The sequence below is a fragment of the Homarus americanus genome, unplaced genomic scaffold (assembly GCF_018991925.1).
Source record: "Homarus americanus isolate GMGI-L3 unplaced genomic scaffold, GMGI_Hamer_2.0 scaffold44110, whole genome shotgun sequence".
NCBI lineage: Eukaryota > Metazoa > Arthropoda > Malacostraca > Decapoda > Nephropidae > Homarus > Homarus americanus.
Window position 1 is genome coordinate 373315 of NW_024719061.1, and position 14682 is coordinate 387996.

General features: G+C 43.8%; 1 protein-coding gene across 1 annotated transcript in view; it reads left to right on the forward strand.

Moving 5' to 3' along the window:
• Window positions 1-14682, forward strand: part of LOC121859901 (chromobox protein homolog 2-like) — a 101131-nt gene that overhangs the window by 81879 nt on the left and 4570 nt on the right. The gene's annotated exons all lie outside the window — the stretch shown is intronic.

Here is a 14682-nt window from a genome sequence, read left to right on the forward strand (position 1 = left end):
CGTCAGTGCGTTCAGGGTTTATGTGTATGGAGACATCAAGGAGTGAGTTTAAAGGTTTATTGTGTGTAGGAGACGTCAAGGAGTGCGTTCAGAGGGTTTATTGTGTAGGAGACGTTGGGGACTGGTCTGTTTTCCTGTAGGTCACTAGCACACCTGGAGACAAAAAGAAATCCCGATAGGGCGTCATAAACCATCGAAAACGTAAAGTGGGGAGGAGTTAAAATACCGTATTGTTTATTGGGGAGGAAAGTTACGTGTATTGGACATTGGGGAGAATAGTTATAATACCGAATTATTCATTGGGGAGGAAAGTTACGTGTATTGGACATTGGGGAGAATAGTTATAATACCGAATTATTCATTGGGGAGGAAAGTTATGTGCTTGGAAAACATAAAATGGGGAGAATATTTACACGTATTAAGCGAGTAAGTTTGGAGAATAAAAGTGTGTGTGTGTGTGTGTGTGCGCGCAGTATCGACCTGGCAGATATTACTGGTGCATTCGTGTTTGGTGGTCATAAGTTAAACAAGACGTAGATAGACGAGTATAGACAAGCTTATATCATGGACACCACCAACACGCTGAGGTTTGGTGGCGGCCGAGTAATTTGTCCAGTCGTGGATCACCTGAGACGCTTTGGTGGGGTGATTAAAGGCATGGGTGGGCCCCTTGATGGTAGTAATCCAAGTAATGATGATAATACCCTGTAGTAGTAGTATTAATAGTAGTAGTAGTGGTAGTATAGTATAATAATAATAATAATAATAATAATAATAATAATAATAATAATAATAATAATAATAATTATAATACGTAACTTATTTCACCTAAATGTTAGGTTAGGTTTGGTTTGGTTAATCTTTGAAGTAAAATAAGCTGGTGTGGTGATGTAAACTTTCTCTATAAATAATACATTTTGACGACATAACAAAGGCTCTTTAGTACATAAATAATATAATATGAAATAAAAGAATAAGATCCACACAGTGAGTTATATCTTTTGCTTTGTTGACATTTTTCTGCTGTAAAACCTAACGGGTGTGTGTGTGTGTGTGTGTGTGTGTGTGTGTGTGTGTGTGTGTGTGTGTGTGTGTGTGTGTGTGTGTGTGTGTGTGTGTGTTGACATATTGAACACGACCTCCACGCGTTTAGAGATGAAAGTTCACCACGCTCTTAGGTTGTGTGTGTGTGTGTGTGTGTGTGTGTGTGTGTGTGTGTGTGTGTGTGGTAAATGTTATTGTGTCGTGTTATTACCATGTTCTCTTGTGTCTTGTTCTCCAAATGATGTCGATTTTACCCCCAAACAAACCTCACTGTCTCGAGTCCTTCCTAGCCATTGTTCAAACGAAAACATACTGTACACACATGAGTTTACATATATATATATATCTTGTCGACTTTTAACACCTGACTTAACTTTTTTTGTTGTGGTTTGTTATATTGATGAAGGGAGGGAACTGGCTCTGCTGTGTGTGTATATGAGGCCAACACCTAGATGTATTTACACACACACACACACACACACACACACACACACACACACACACACCTCCGGACGCTGCCTCACATCCTCACGTCCTGGTATAGTCACACAAGCATTGCACCCCACGTCCTGGTATAGTCACACAAGCATTACCCACGTCCTGGTATAGTCACACAAGCACTGCACCCACGTCCTGGTATAGTCACACAAGCATTGCACCCACGTCCTGGTATAGTCACACAAGCACTGCACGTCCTGGTATAGTCACACAGCACTGCACCCACGTCCTGGTATAGTCACACAAGCACTGCCCGTCCTGGTATAGTCACACAAGCACTGCACCCCGTCCTGGTATAGTCACAGCAGCCTGCACCCCACGTCCTGGTATAGTCACACAAGCTTTCCCACGTCCTGGTATAGTCACACAAGCACTGCACCCACGTCCTGGTATAGTCACACAAGCATTGCACCCACGTCCTGGTATGATACAAGCACTGCCCACGTCCTGGTATAGTCACAAAGCACTGCACCCACGTCCTGGTATAGTCACACAAGCACTGCACCCACGTCCTGGTATAGTCACTACAAGCACTGCACCCGTCTGCAAACAGGCCTACACTCATGACCAGTCAGGCGCGTGTGCTGACCATTTATTGGGTCTTCTCTCAACAAGCCCTTGTCTGGCACGAGCTGTTGGGTAGGGCAGGAGAAGGGCGGAGAAAGGGGTGAAAGTAGGAGCGAGGACAGAGAGAAGAAATGAGGGAGAGGGGCAGTAAAGGAGGATAGGGAGATAAAGAGGAGGCAGGGGAGAAGAAAGGATGGGTGGTTAACATTGGGAAGTATTTGAAGGTCAGGGATGGAGACGAGGAACTAGGTCAGGTATCGAGACGTGGGGGTTTTGGGAGCAGGTCAGGTGTGGAGGGCGTGGTGTAGGGGCAGGTCAGGCGTGGAGGGCGTGGGGGTAGAGGCAGGTCAGGTGTGGAGGGGCGTGGGGGGTAGAGGCAGGTCAGGTGTGGAGGCGTGGGGGTGGAGTCAAGTCAGGTGTGGAGGGGCGTGGGGGTGGCAGTAGGTCAGGCGTGGTGGTAGGGGCAGGTCAGGTGTGGAGGGGCGTGGTGGCGGGTCAAGTCAGGTGTGGAGGGGCGTGGTGGTGGAGGAAGGTCAGGTGTGGAGGGCGTGGGGGTGGGAGGAAGGTCAGGTGTGGAGGGCGTGGGGGGTGGAGGAAGGTCAGGTGTGGAGGGCGTGGTGGTAGAGGCAGGTGTAGGGCTTCTGGTGCTCGCCCGGCTGGTTGGCTACCTGTGGACTGATACGATCCTCACCACCACAACGCCCCTCCTCCTCCTGGGTGTTCGGCCTCAGTGACCGGGTGAGAGAGGAACAGCCGTGCATGCCACACACACACACACACACACCATTGTCTTACCCTCGAGGCTTGTTGTGTAACCTCTTGATCGCTGGTTTAAATTCTCTTTATTTTACACATTTTAATAATCTGGTGCGCGTTCTGTAATGTTACCCCAGAGTACCCGGTGGATAGATAGATAGAACATACATACATCCATACATACATACATACATACACACATACATACATACATACATACATACATACATATATATTTAACGTCCCAGCAGAGAGCTAACAGAAGGGAGTCAAATGCGTCACTTTGTTTATGTCTTCTTTGACGTGTCCTCGTAGTGTGGCGGCCGTCCGTGTGTGTGTCCGAGTGTTTTTATGAGCGCAGTAACTCGGGTGAATACCTGAGGGTTTCTCCTTCCGTGTGTGTGTGTGTATGTGTGTGTGTGTCCTGCTGATTTTGTGAACGCAGAAGTTGGATTTTATATCATCTTGGTCGATCATCTTATTCTCTATCATTATTATGTCGATCTTATTGTTGTTGTTTAACCTTGTACTGCTGGTCCGGGGAAAACTGTTGTGTTTGTTGTCGTCGTTGTGTTCAGTTTTCTGTTTATGAGTCTGTTTGATCTGTTATGTCGTTTTCTATTTTTTCTGACATCCTATGTGTCATGTTGTGTATATTGGTAACTGGTATGTGTTTTATGTGCGTTTTGTTAAATTGGTTTACACCTCATGTGCCGTGGTGTTGAATATACGTTTGTGTCGTGTGTGTGTGTGTGGTTTTACTGATTGTTTTTACATGGTAAGTGATGTGTCCCATTTGAAACAGAATGATACGTACAAACTTCTTATTTCTCCTCTTCCTCTTCTCCCCCTTTCTTCATCTTCTTTTTCCTCCTCCTCTTCCCCTCCTCCGTGTCCTACAGTTTACCTTCTCTTCACAGACCATTGTCCTTTTTCCTCAAGGCCACCAGACCAGACACCTGCCACCACCGGAACACCTGACGGATCTTACACCTGTCTTTTAACATCGTTTATAAGTCAGTTTGTTGATATTCCACCTGTGTAGCGCTTGTTACCTTGTATACACGTTTTAACTGTTGATCGTATCTCAGTACACGGTTTCTCTTGTACATTTGTCAAGTATATTTATGGTGTTTGTAGTTTAGAGAGAGACAGACTTCCTCCGCTACACTTGGCAATATCTGGAATCTACTTGTGGGTGATTTATGTGATTAGTTTATAGATGCTGAACACTGCCTTTCATTGTGAATCATGTCAGTATAACGACACGATAATGCGCTCTCTTAATACAAATAAAATACGAGGCAATAGATGATCAAATCCCATGGGTCACTTCTTACCTGCCTGATCACCACGCTGTTGTGCATAAGTGTCCAGAGAATCGCCTGGCAGATATGAGTTTTCTGACTGGATGGAATTGTCACGTTTGTATAGCATGAACTCGCACACGGCCACGGTGATAACATTGTGTCCACGTTACAGAAATTTGGCGTCAAAGGGAAACTGTTGTAATATCAAGGCCGACGATAACCAGTTGGGGTGTAGTGACTAGTGATGACGTGACTGACTTAAACTAGAGAGGATGCAGGTGGTAGTGATAGCAGTAGATGATTGTAACGACAGTAATAGCCCCAAGTCACCAGTAAATTGTAACAGGGAACCTTAGTCACTATCCACACTCGTTACTAGGAATCAACACAGCTATGTACTCTTACTGGTTACACTACTACACAGGTTCAGAGTGTCAGGTAAACAATATCTTGGAACCACAACAGACAGAATGACCATATACATACACTCGAACCACCCTTCCCTCTCCCCCCCCCTTCCTTACCTCTTTTCCCCTCCTCCTCCTCCCTGTGTACATCTCTTACCGTGTCCAACATTAAGCAGATTAATCCACAGTGTGTAGCGAGTCAACATGGAACACGTTATGAATTAAGTTAACCTAATATTAACATCATTAAAACTCCGTTGGTGTATTATTATTAACTTGATCAAACTTGCTCTTAATATATAAACATTTTAACGAGGAAGAGTGGAGGCCTCATTTGGAAACAAACTCCCGGCATAAACTTAATTGTTAAAGTTGAGGCGAGTGTTTCTGTTTTTAGTGAAGGATTTGTCGCGGTGTAATTGACCTCCCTGTACCCTCACTTATACTCCGACTGATGAAACTAACACGGCGTTTATAGTGAGGCTGTCCTTTTGGTTGTTAAAGGTCAATAACCGTTTAATATTGTCGTCTCTCTCAGCTCTGTCGGTAGTCAGTGGTCAGACCCATATATTTGGGAGGTGGCGATATTTAGCGGTCGTATCTCCCGACTTGAGTTAGTACGAGACGTAGTAGATAACTTCTTTAAAGGTGATTGTTTATGACGCGGTAGTTGTCGTATATATTGAAAAGTTCCCACGATATATAAAGGTCATTATCCCGAACGGCTTTGTTGTTGAAATATAGAGAGCAGCTCCCCACGTGCTAGTGCTGGCTGGTGTCATGCGCGTGTGTCCCTCTGGTTATTTCCATGTACTTGAGTGTTTGTGAATAACTTATTTTTCTTATATTTAAAGCTCCTGGTTATTTAGAAAGGTCTGTATCGTGATATGACCTGGTTGGCGATATTGACTGAGTAGTTAACCCACAAACAAGCACAGGCAAGAGTCACGCATGGAGCGGTGGTGGTGGTGGTCCTGTGGGGTTTTTCCTCAGATCGAGTGTGTGTACAGAGTTCTTGTTTTCCTATATCTAAAATTACTAACAATTTACAAAGTCTTTCAAGGTCTTCATTGTTGTGATGTGGATCAGTTGAGTGTATTAATAGGGTAGTTTCCCGTCACAGGACCAGGTGAGGTGTGGTGCAGGGGAGGGGGCGGCCCAGGGTGCTTGGTCGACTCACTGCTGGTGGTGGGCCCTGCCTGGGAGCGGCCCTATGCTTGCAGGCAGGCAGCAGGCGCCACACAGGTCGATGGCACGGGTGTGGGCGCCCGCTGGGGAGGGGGAGGGAGGGGGTTGAAAGGGTAAGTAAGTGTTGGCTTGGGGAAGGGGGAGGAGATGTCGGCGGTGGGTGACTAGGGGGTGTGTGGGTGTTCCCATGGTGTGGGGAAGGGTGTGTGTGGGTGTTCCCATGGTGTGGGGAAGGGTGTGGGTGTTGGCATGGTGTGGCGTAGGGTGTGTAGACTTGAAGAAAATATACGATGATATGGGAAGTAGATATTTTTGATTAGGGTGGATGTTGAGCGAGGGGGAGAGAAGGGTGTGGTGAGGGGGAGTTGAGGGGTCAAGAGTTTTAGGGGTGGGCGGTGGCTGGAGTGGGAGGGAAGGCTTGCTTTGTTACGTGTGTGTGTGTGTGTGTGTGTGTGTGTGTTTTCTCCATATACACTTTTATCAGCAATCTACCTTTCACTCCCACCCCCAAAATGTGGAAGAGTAACATCCATCACGATAGTGGCGAGATAGTGTCAAGATGGGTCAGTATTAACGTGTTTTTTCAATATACTTACCCAAGCATCTATCATGTGAAGGAAGGTTTGGTGTCACAGTCAGCTAGTGTGACAGGAGGGGGGGGGGGATTATACTTTTACGAACTCGCTCCAGAAATACATCATAGTTGAGGTGACAGATTTTCAGTGCGTTAAATGTCCTGTTGGTGTCCGCGCTTCTTTTATTATACGTGTAAGACATTACTATTTTGTTTTTATTATTATTACTATTATTATTATTATTATTATTTTGTTATTTTTACTATATTTTATTATTTATTATTATTGTTGTTGTTTTTATTATCATCATCGTGGTTTTTCTGGTTTTTATCATCATTATCATTATTCTCATCATCATCCAGAAAGCCCATCATGTACGTCAATAGGCACTGTTAAATTAATCATTATCAACACAGGTTCATATCACCTGGGAACTTCAGAACACACAACTCATGCGTATCGTAAATCTTCGTTATTGGGACGTGTTGACTTTGTTTACATCTGCTGTACATACACCGCTGTTAACACCCCCCACCCCCCCCCCTTTTCCCCCCCACTTGTCCAGAATTCGTGATACGGGCCGTTTTTTGACCGTGTTGACCGTATAGTTATATATACTATAGGGCGTTTACCGTTCAATTTTCACATTCCCAACTGCACCCCCCTGACATCGTTTTCCCGGTTGGTGAAGTAATTAAAATGTGCTCTGATAGGCATGAAGTTATAATTATGTTGAAAATTTCTGCTCGATATCCCTTCCCCACCTACACACACACACACACACACACACACACACATGTACACTGTTAGGTGACAACATTCACTGATTCATTATATTGTTCGCCATTGTAGGAAATTGTTATATATATACTTTCATCAATACATAGTTTGGCAAATTATTCCTCACTTGAAATTTTGACACTTCTTGCCTTGTCGAGAATCCTCACTATTACCACGTGTTAATTACTAGTATCGGCTCTCATAATAGCAGATAAAACTAATAGGAAATATAAATAGTAATACTGACACACTCCAGTACACTGTCATCATCATATCCTCGTTTCAAGACCCCCCCCCGCCTGTTGAGTCTGAAAATCGTCGGTATTGGTTTCTAAATCAGTATTTATGCCTTGGCGCCCCCAATACTCGAATGTCAGCGTCTTAATTTCAATCTTCGGTGTTTATGGTTTTTAGTAATATACTTTACTGTTTTATATATATATATACTTTCATCGTTATATATTTGTTTATACGCAAAGTTCATATATACACCAGCCCTCCTTCCCTCCTCTTCCTCTTCTCCTCTTGATATTGACACAGGTTTACGTATATTACCATTTATAACCACACCACTCGAATACCAGTGTTAACCTCCACATTGGCATCACCTGTTAGATACGTTATTACCATCGTCTTATCCTCAACAGGTCGCTAATTCATTATCCACGAAAATACAGTAGGTGTCAGATTGGCTTTTAATTATCATATACTCAGGTTACCATAATGATAAACTGACACTTATATTGAAGTTGTCGGGGGATAAACCTCGGTTCTTGACCTGTTTGTTTCCTTATCAGACTTGTGGAGACTCGCGACATGTTAAGTGGGTCAACAAGAGTGTATGAGTTTCCATTAGCATACATTCGAATAATTTACCATTGTTAAAACTGGTATGTGTTAGATGTTACCCTTACTTGATGATTCTCGTAACACACACACACACACACACCAGACTGTCAACCCTCCCCTCTCCTTCCCTTCCCCCTCTCCCTTCTCTTTCACCTCCCAGTTCTTCTCTCCCCTCTCCTCCTTCACTCCTCTCCTCCCCCTCCTCTCTCTTTCTAGCCCCTTCCTGTACCTCCTCCTCTCTCTCTCCCTTCTCCCATCCCCTTCTCTCTACGTCCTCCTCACCACACACCCCTTCCTTCTCCCTCCACATCCCCTCTCCCACCTCCCAAATTTGTCAAGAACCGAAGAGGGTGATAGTGACACAAGCTTGAGTTTCCATCATTATCTAAAACTCAAAATCCGTGATAATGATGACGAATGATGATGTTGCCCCCCCCGTGTGACGAGGTGATGGCGACTAGTAAGACTATTTAGCTGTGTTATATTTATTTCAAGTTCTCGAACCACTCTATCATATCAGTTTTCCATTAGACAACCCTGGTTTGCCAGTGATTGATAAACCGGACTGAATGGGTAGGCGGGGGGTGGGGACCCATGTGGTTTATAAGTGATGGCCCATAGCTTTGGGGTGGATGGGGTAAGGTTTATGTTGGTTTGTTTTTTGTGTTTAGGAGGTTTGATAAAGGTTATGGGTTTTGAGTTGAATATTATTATGGTATAAGATTTGTTAAGGAGTTAGGCTACACATTAGGTTAGGTTAGTATTAGTTGATTAGACCAGCATTAGGTTAGCGTTAGATTGACATAGGTTAGCGTTAGGTTAGGATGGGATAGGTTAGTATTAGTTTAGATTAGACCAGCATTAGGTTAGGTTAGGTTAGCACTAGGTTTTAAAGCTCTATCAGGTGAAATAACATCAGATGCTTAATATTTACGAAACGCAACATTTTCATAATAATAATTGAAGTGACACTGCTGGCCAATAAAACCACAACCTTACGTACGGGTTTAATTCCTGGCTTCGCGTAATTTAAACCACACAGTGTGTGGTTTACAGATATAGGCAATATAGGAGGCGGTGTCGCTTATATTGTTTACTCGATATAAAAACAAGCGTCTGTATGTGATTTTATATTTTTTGCATTTTGTTTACATTGACATTTTTAATTTTGTAGCCAAAACTTAGGTTGTTTACATGCGGTTTTTTTTTAGCCCGAATCTTTTCTTCTTTTCTTTCTCTCTCGTAGGGAAATAGTTTTTACGTTGACTGTGATAAGCTTAAGAAAGAGGAGAGAGAGAGAGAGAGAGAGGGAGAGAGAGAGAGAGAGAGAGAGAGAGAGAGAGTTTGATGTATCGATCGTTTGCTGGGTAGCTAAACAGGAAAAACGATCATTTCGTCTTTTGCCCGCTGCTGTTATCTGTTCTTCTGCTGTTACTATTGTTGCTGCTTTCTTCCCCTGGTGGTGGTGCTGCCACTCCTGTTGCCTGGTACTGTTGGTGGTGTTTCTGTTGCATGGTACTGTTGGTGTGTCTGCGTCAAAACCATGGTGTCTGTTGTTTGGCACTGTTGGTGTGTCTGTTGGTTTGGTACTGTTGGTGTGTTCGTTGTTTGGTACTGTTGGTGCGTTGTTGTTTGGCATTGTTGGAAGTTCGCTGTTGTTTGGTACTGCTGGTGCCTGTGCTGTTGTTTGGTACTGTTGGTGTTCGCGGTTTGGTACTGCTGGTACTGCTGTTGTCGGTACTGTTGGTGCGTCTGTTGTTTGGTAATACTGTTGGTATGTCTGTTGCCTGGCATCGTCAGTGTGTTCTTGTTGTTTGGTACTGTTGGTGCGTCTGCGTCGTTTGGTACTGTTGGTGCGTCTGTTGTTTGGGTACTGTTGCGTCTGTTGCTCTGGTACTGTTGGTGCGTCTGTTGTTTGGTACTGTTGGTGTGTCTGTTGTTTGGTACTGTTGGTGTGTCTGTTGTTTGGTACTGTTGGTGCAAGGTTCTGTTGTTTGGTACTGCTGGTGTGTCTGTTGTTTGGTACTGTTGGTGTTTGTTGTTTGGTACTGTTGGTGTGTTGTTTTACTGTTGGTGTGTCTGTTGCCTGGCAATGTTGGTGTGTCTGTTGTTTGGTACTGTTGGTGTGTCTGTTGTTTGGTACTGTTGGTGTGTCTGTTGCATGGTACTGTTGGTGTGTCTGTTGTTTGGTACTGCTGGTGTGTCTGTTGTTTGGTACTGTTGGTGTGTCTGTTGTATGGTACTGTTGGTGTGTCTGTTGTTTGGTACTGTTGGTGTGTTCTGTTGTTTGGTACTGTTGGTGTGTCTGTTGTTTGGTACTGTTGGTGTGTCTGCTGTATGGCATCGTTGGTGTGTCTGTTGCTTTGGTACTGTTGGTGTGGTCTGTTTGGTACTGTTGGTGTCTGTTGTTTCCAGCAATTGTTGGTGTGTCTGTTGTTTGGTACTGTTGGTGTGTCTGTTGGTTTGGTACTGTTGCGTCTGTTGTTTGGTACTGTTGGTGTGTCTTTGTTGTTTGGTACTGTTGGTGTGGGTTCGTTTGGTACTGTTGGTGTCTGTTGTTTGGTACTGTTGGTGTGTCTGTTGTATGGTACTGTTGGTGTGTCTGTTGTTTGGTACTGCTGGTGCGTCTGTTGTATGGTGGTACTGGTGTGTCTGTGGTTGTTTGGCACTGTTGGTGTGTCTGTTGCTCTGGCACTGTTGGTGTGTCTGTTGTTTGCACTGTTGGTGTGTCTGTTGTATGGTACTGTTGGTGTCTGTTGTTTGGTACTGTTAAAGGTCTTGTTGTTTGCATTTGCTGGTGTGTCTGTTGTATGGTACTGTTGGTGCAGTTCAAGTTGTATGGCACTGTTGGTGTGTCTGTTATTTGGTACTGTTGGTGTGTCTGTTGTTTGGTACTGTTGGTGTGTCTGTTGCATGTACTTGTTGGTGTGTGTCTGTTGTATGGTACTGTTGGTGTGTCTGTTGTTTGGTACTGTTGGTGTGTCTGTTGTTTGGTACTGTTGGTGTGTCTGTTGTTTGGTACTGTTGGTGTGTCTGTTGTATGGCATCACAGTGTCTGTTGTATGAAACACAGTGTCTGTTGTTTGGTATCATGGTGTGTCTGTTGTATGGCATTGCTATAGTGTGTCTGTTGTTTGGTACTGTTGGTGTGTCTTTTTTTGTTGTTTGGTACTGTTGGTGTGTCTGTTGTTTGGTACTGTTGAGGTGTCTGTTGTTTGGTACTGTTGGTGTGTCTGTTGTTTGGTACTGTTGGTGTCTGTTGTTTGGTACTTAAGGGTACTGCTGTTGTTTCTGGTACTGTTGGTGTGTCTAAGTTGTTTGGCACTGTTGGTGTGTCTGTTGTTTGGGTACTGTTGGTACTGCTAAGCGTTCACTGTTGGTGTCTTGTTTGGTACTGCTGGTGTTTGTTGTTTGGTACTGTTGGTGTGTCTGTTACGGTACTGTTGGTGTCTGTTATTTGGCAATTGCTGGTGAGCAAGTTGCTTGACGATAAATAGCCTCTACTATTACTACTTATTTTTTAACGTACTTCCAGTCTCCCAATAGCCAGCAATTTTCACTACCATTTCATTACCATTTTGCTATTACTACTACTACTACTACTACTACTGCTACTACTACGTCTGCTGTACTATTATCCTTGCTTACACCACCACTATTACCGCTACTGTTACTGCCACCACTTATTTACCCATCCGTTTAAACAGCAAGGGTTTTAATACGACTTTTTTTCCCATTTTGTTCAATTTTCCAGTGGGTGTCCGTGTAAGTGGTCACAGCTCCCTTACTCCCTTCTACCTTTCTTGATAATGTACCTACGTATGCAGTTTTCAACACCACAGATTAACTTGGTTCTCTCTCCAGGTTTATTGTTATTGTTTCTTTGTTGTGTTATCGTGTTAGGTCGTGAAATTACTGGGGGTTTATGGTATTGTGTATAAGGTTGGTGTTAGTTTCTCTCCCTCCGCGGGTAGAGACAGGGGGGGAATATCCGGGAAAACAAGCACGGGGGCAGGCACAAGCAATGGGGGGGTGGGGGCGAGGGGGAGGAGGAGGCAGAGACAGGCAGGCGAGCGAACCGCAAGAAGTAGGGGGCAGGCAAGCAAGCAAGCAGGCAGGCAGGCGGGCGAGCGGGCACGGGAGTTAGTCTGGGGAGAGATGGAAGGACATCCCGCCAAGGTAAGCGGTGTGTATGTGCGTGTGTACATAGCCGTATGTGCGTGCGTGCGTGTCCTGCTTTCATCGCTGTCCTTCGCCTCTTTTCGTTATGGTTCGTTCCGTCCGTCGTCATCGCCCTGTTCTTGCTTGCTTGTAACGCTTTGTTTATTCGGCCATTTGGTGTGTCATAGCAAGCGTGGAGAAACACAAGTGTGGGTGAGGGAGTGGGACAAAGAAATACGGGAATGATAGGCTACCTCGTGATCACACCAGTACGGCCCCATTCGCCTGGCAGCTGGCTCAGTGTTCGTATCTCCGCCCACTTGGCTTCGAGTCCCGACTGTTCCCCGCATGAGCTCGACCACACGCATTTCCTCGATAATTTTACGATAATCGACCTCGAAATCTGACCAGAATTTCTAAAATTATTCAAAGTTGACGTGTGAATAAGTTGCTGTATCATTAGTGGGATAGTAAAAGGTGGATTAAGGATTGGGATTGAGGTCTCGACCGGTCTGATGTGCAGCTGTCGCTAGCTAGTCTTTACTCAACCTGGCCGCGTGTGTCGCTCTGCCTCGCGCCCTCCCACAAAGCTTCGTACGCCCGCCACCCGCGCAACACGCACCATTTTCCCGCCTTTTCCCTCGGATAATTTGCCCATGCTTTTGGCACCGACATCACACGAGAATTTATATTTCAAATTCCTGGTTATTTTACAGTTTGCTATTGTGGATTTTGGGAGATGATGAGGATTACGCCTTTTTGCGAATCTGTGTGATTGAACCGACAAGGACAAGAATTTATATTTCAAATCTCTGGGTATTTTACAGTTTGTCATGTAGATGTTAGGGATCAGGAGTATTATGCCCTTTTAAATAATTTTGTGATTGTGATTTAAGCAATGGATGATATTTTATGGTGGAGATAAGTATAAGGTGGGAATTTTGGGTTTAATGTTGTTGTGTGATGCATAAAGGCACATTTACGAGCGCCGGGAATAATGACAAGGCTTTGATTTGGCTCTCGTTCCCCCACCCCCCACCTCTCTTCCTTCTATTAGATATCTGTCGTTGGCATATATATATATATATATATATATATATATATATATATATATATATATATATATATATATATATATATATATATATATACTTTATCAATATATTGTATAATCAAGTGGTGCTAACTCGTGTAGGCTCAGAACTGTATAATACTAATCATACACTACTCAGCTTCTGTATCTCATCTCGTACACTGAAAGATCAAGACATATATTTAGTACACTCATTATAATCACTTTACACCATAAAATAGCCAACAGCTACACAATTTTATTGGCTCGCCAGTTTCCCGCGCCCTGCTCTGAATTATAGGTTTTCTCCCGCCAAAATTGTCGCTCCCACGATGAAGTGAACATTGAAGACGAAACATTCCGACTCGTCCGTGATTATTACCCAGTGTTACAAGCAGTGTCTAGAAAGCAAGATAACACACCCTTCATGATCTCTGAAGATTTGTGGGATAACATTACTCGGAGTGCATGAGAAGCCAAGTGAACACGGATTGTGAACGCGGGCTACTTTGAGCTATGTTGAGGCCAAATAAATAATCGGCGATGATAAGAATAATATTCACCTTTATTATACGGCAAGAGGGTTTGAATGAGCATATTTCATTAATTTGGTTATATTTAATGTTTTTCATTCCAATTTATGCCAAGTTAGGTTTTTTTTTTTTGTATATTGTAAATTTTTTCTTTGGATTTATTGTTAGTCTGAGGACCTCCACACTGGGAAAGTATTCTATTGATTGATGGCACCAGGTGTTGACGTTATCCTTTTGTTTGTCCACGTGACGTGCTTCAGCCAGTGGGTGATCAGAGCGCCGCCACCCGGTGTATACCTCACCTCACTATTTACTGTGGTCACAGCAGCATGCGGGAGACTCATCATTGCTTGCGGGAGATCAGAGATAGGTACGAACATGCGGGGGGATTGGTAACCATGCGGGAGAGATTACTTGTCGTGCCTCTGAATATGAAGAAAGATTTTGTTAAATATATTTTGACTTATGAGTTAACAGTGCATTTTTTGTGTGTGTAGTGTGCACGTGTCTGTTTTTGTTAGTGCTCGTGCTTGTGTTATTGTCTGTGCTTGCACCTGTTTTGTGTTTGAGTCGTGTGTTTTTGCATGTGTCTGTTTTGTATGTATGTTTACATTCTGGTTTTTGTGTGCAGGTCAATTTTTCTATTATTCGTATTTACCTCATGTATTTTTGAAATGCAGATATAGTTTTTGCATATATTTTTTTTACCAATATAGGAAGGATTTGCATATTTGAGGGGATAACTGATGCCGTTCTTGTGGAGTGAATTTTGTGTATGATAGACTCATCAGTTTGTGACTCCTGACGTTGTATTACAGTTGCCAGAGAACACTAAGAACAGTATTGTTTTGTTTTTTACCTGATGTGTTGCAGGAGAACACTGAAGGCAGATTGAGGATAGTTTGTCTTTAATTAGTTAACGTTAAGGAAGAATACGAGGGA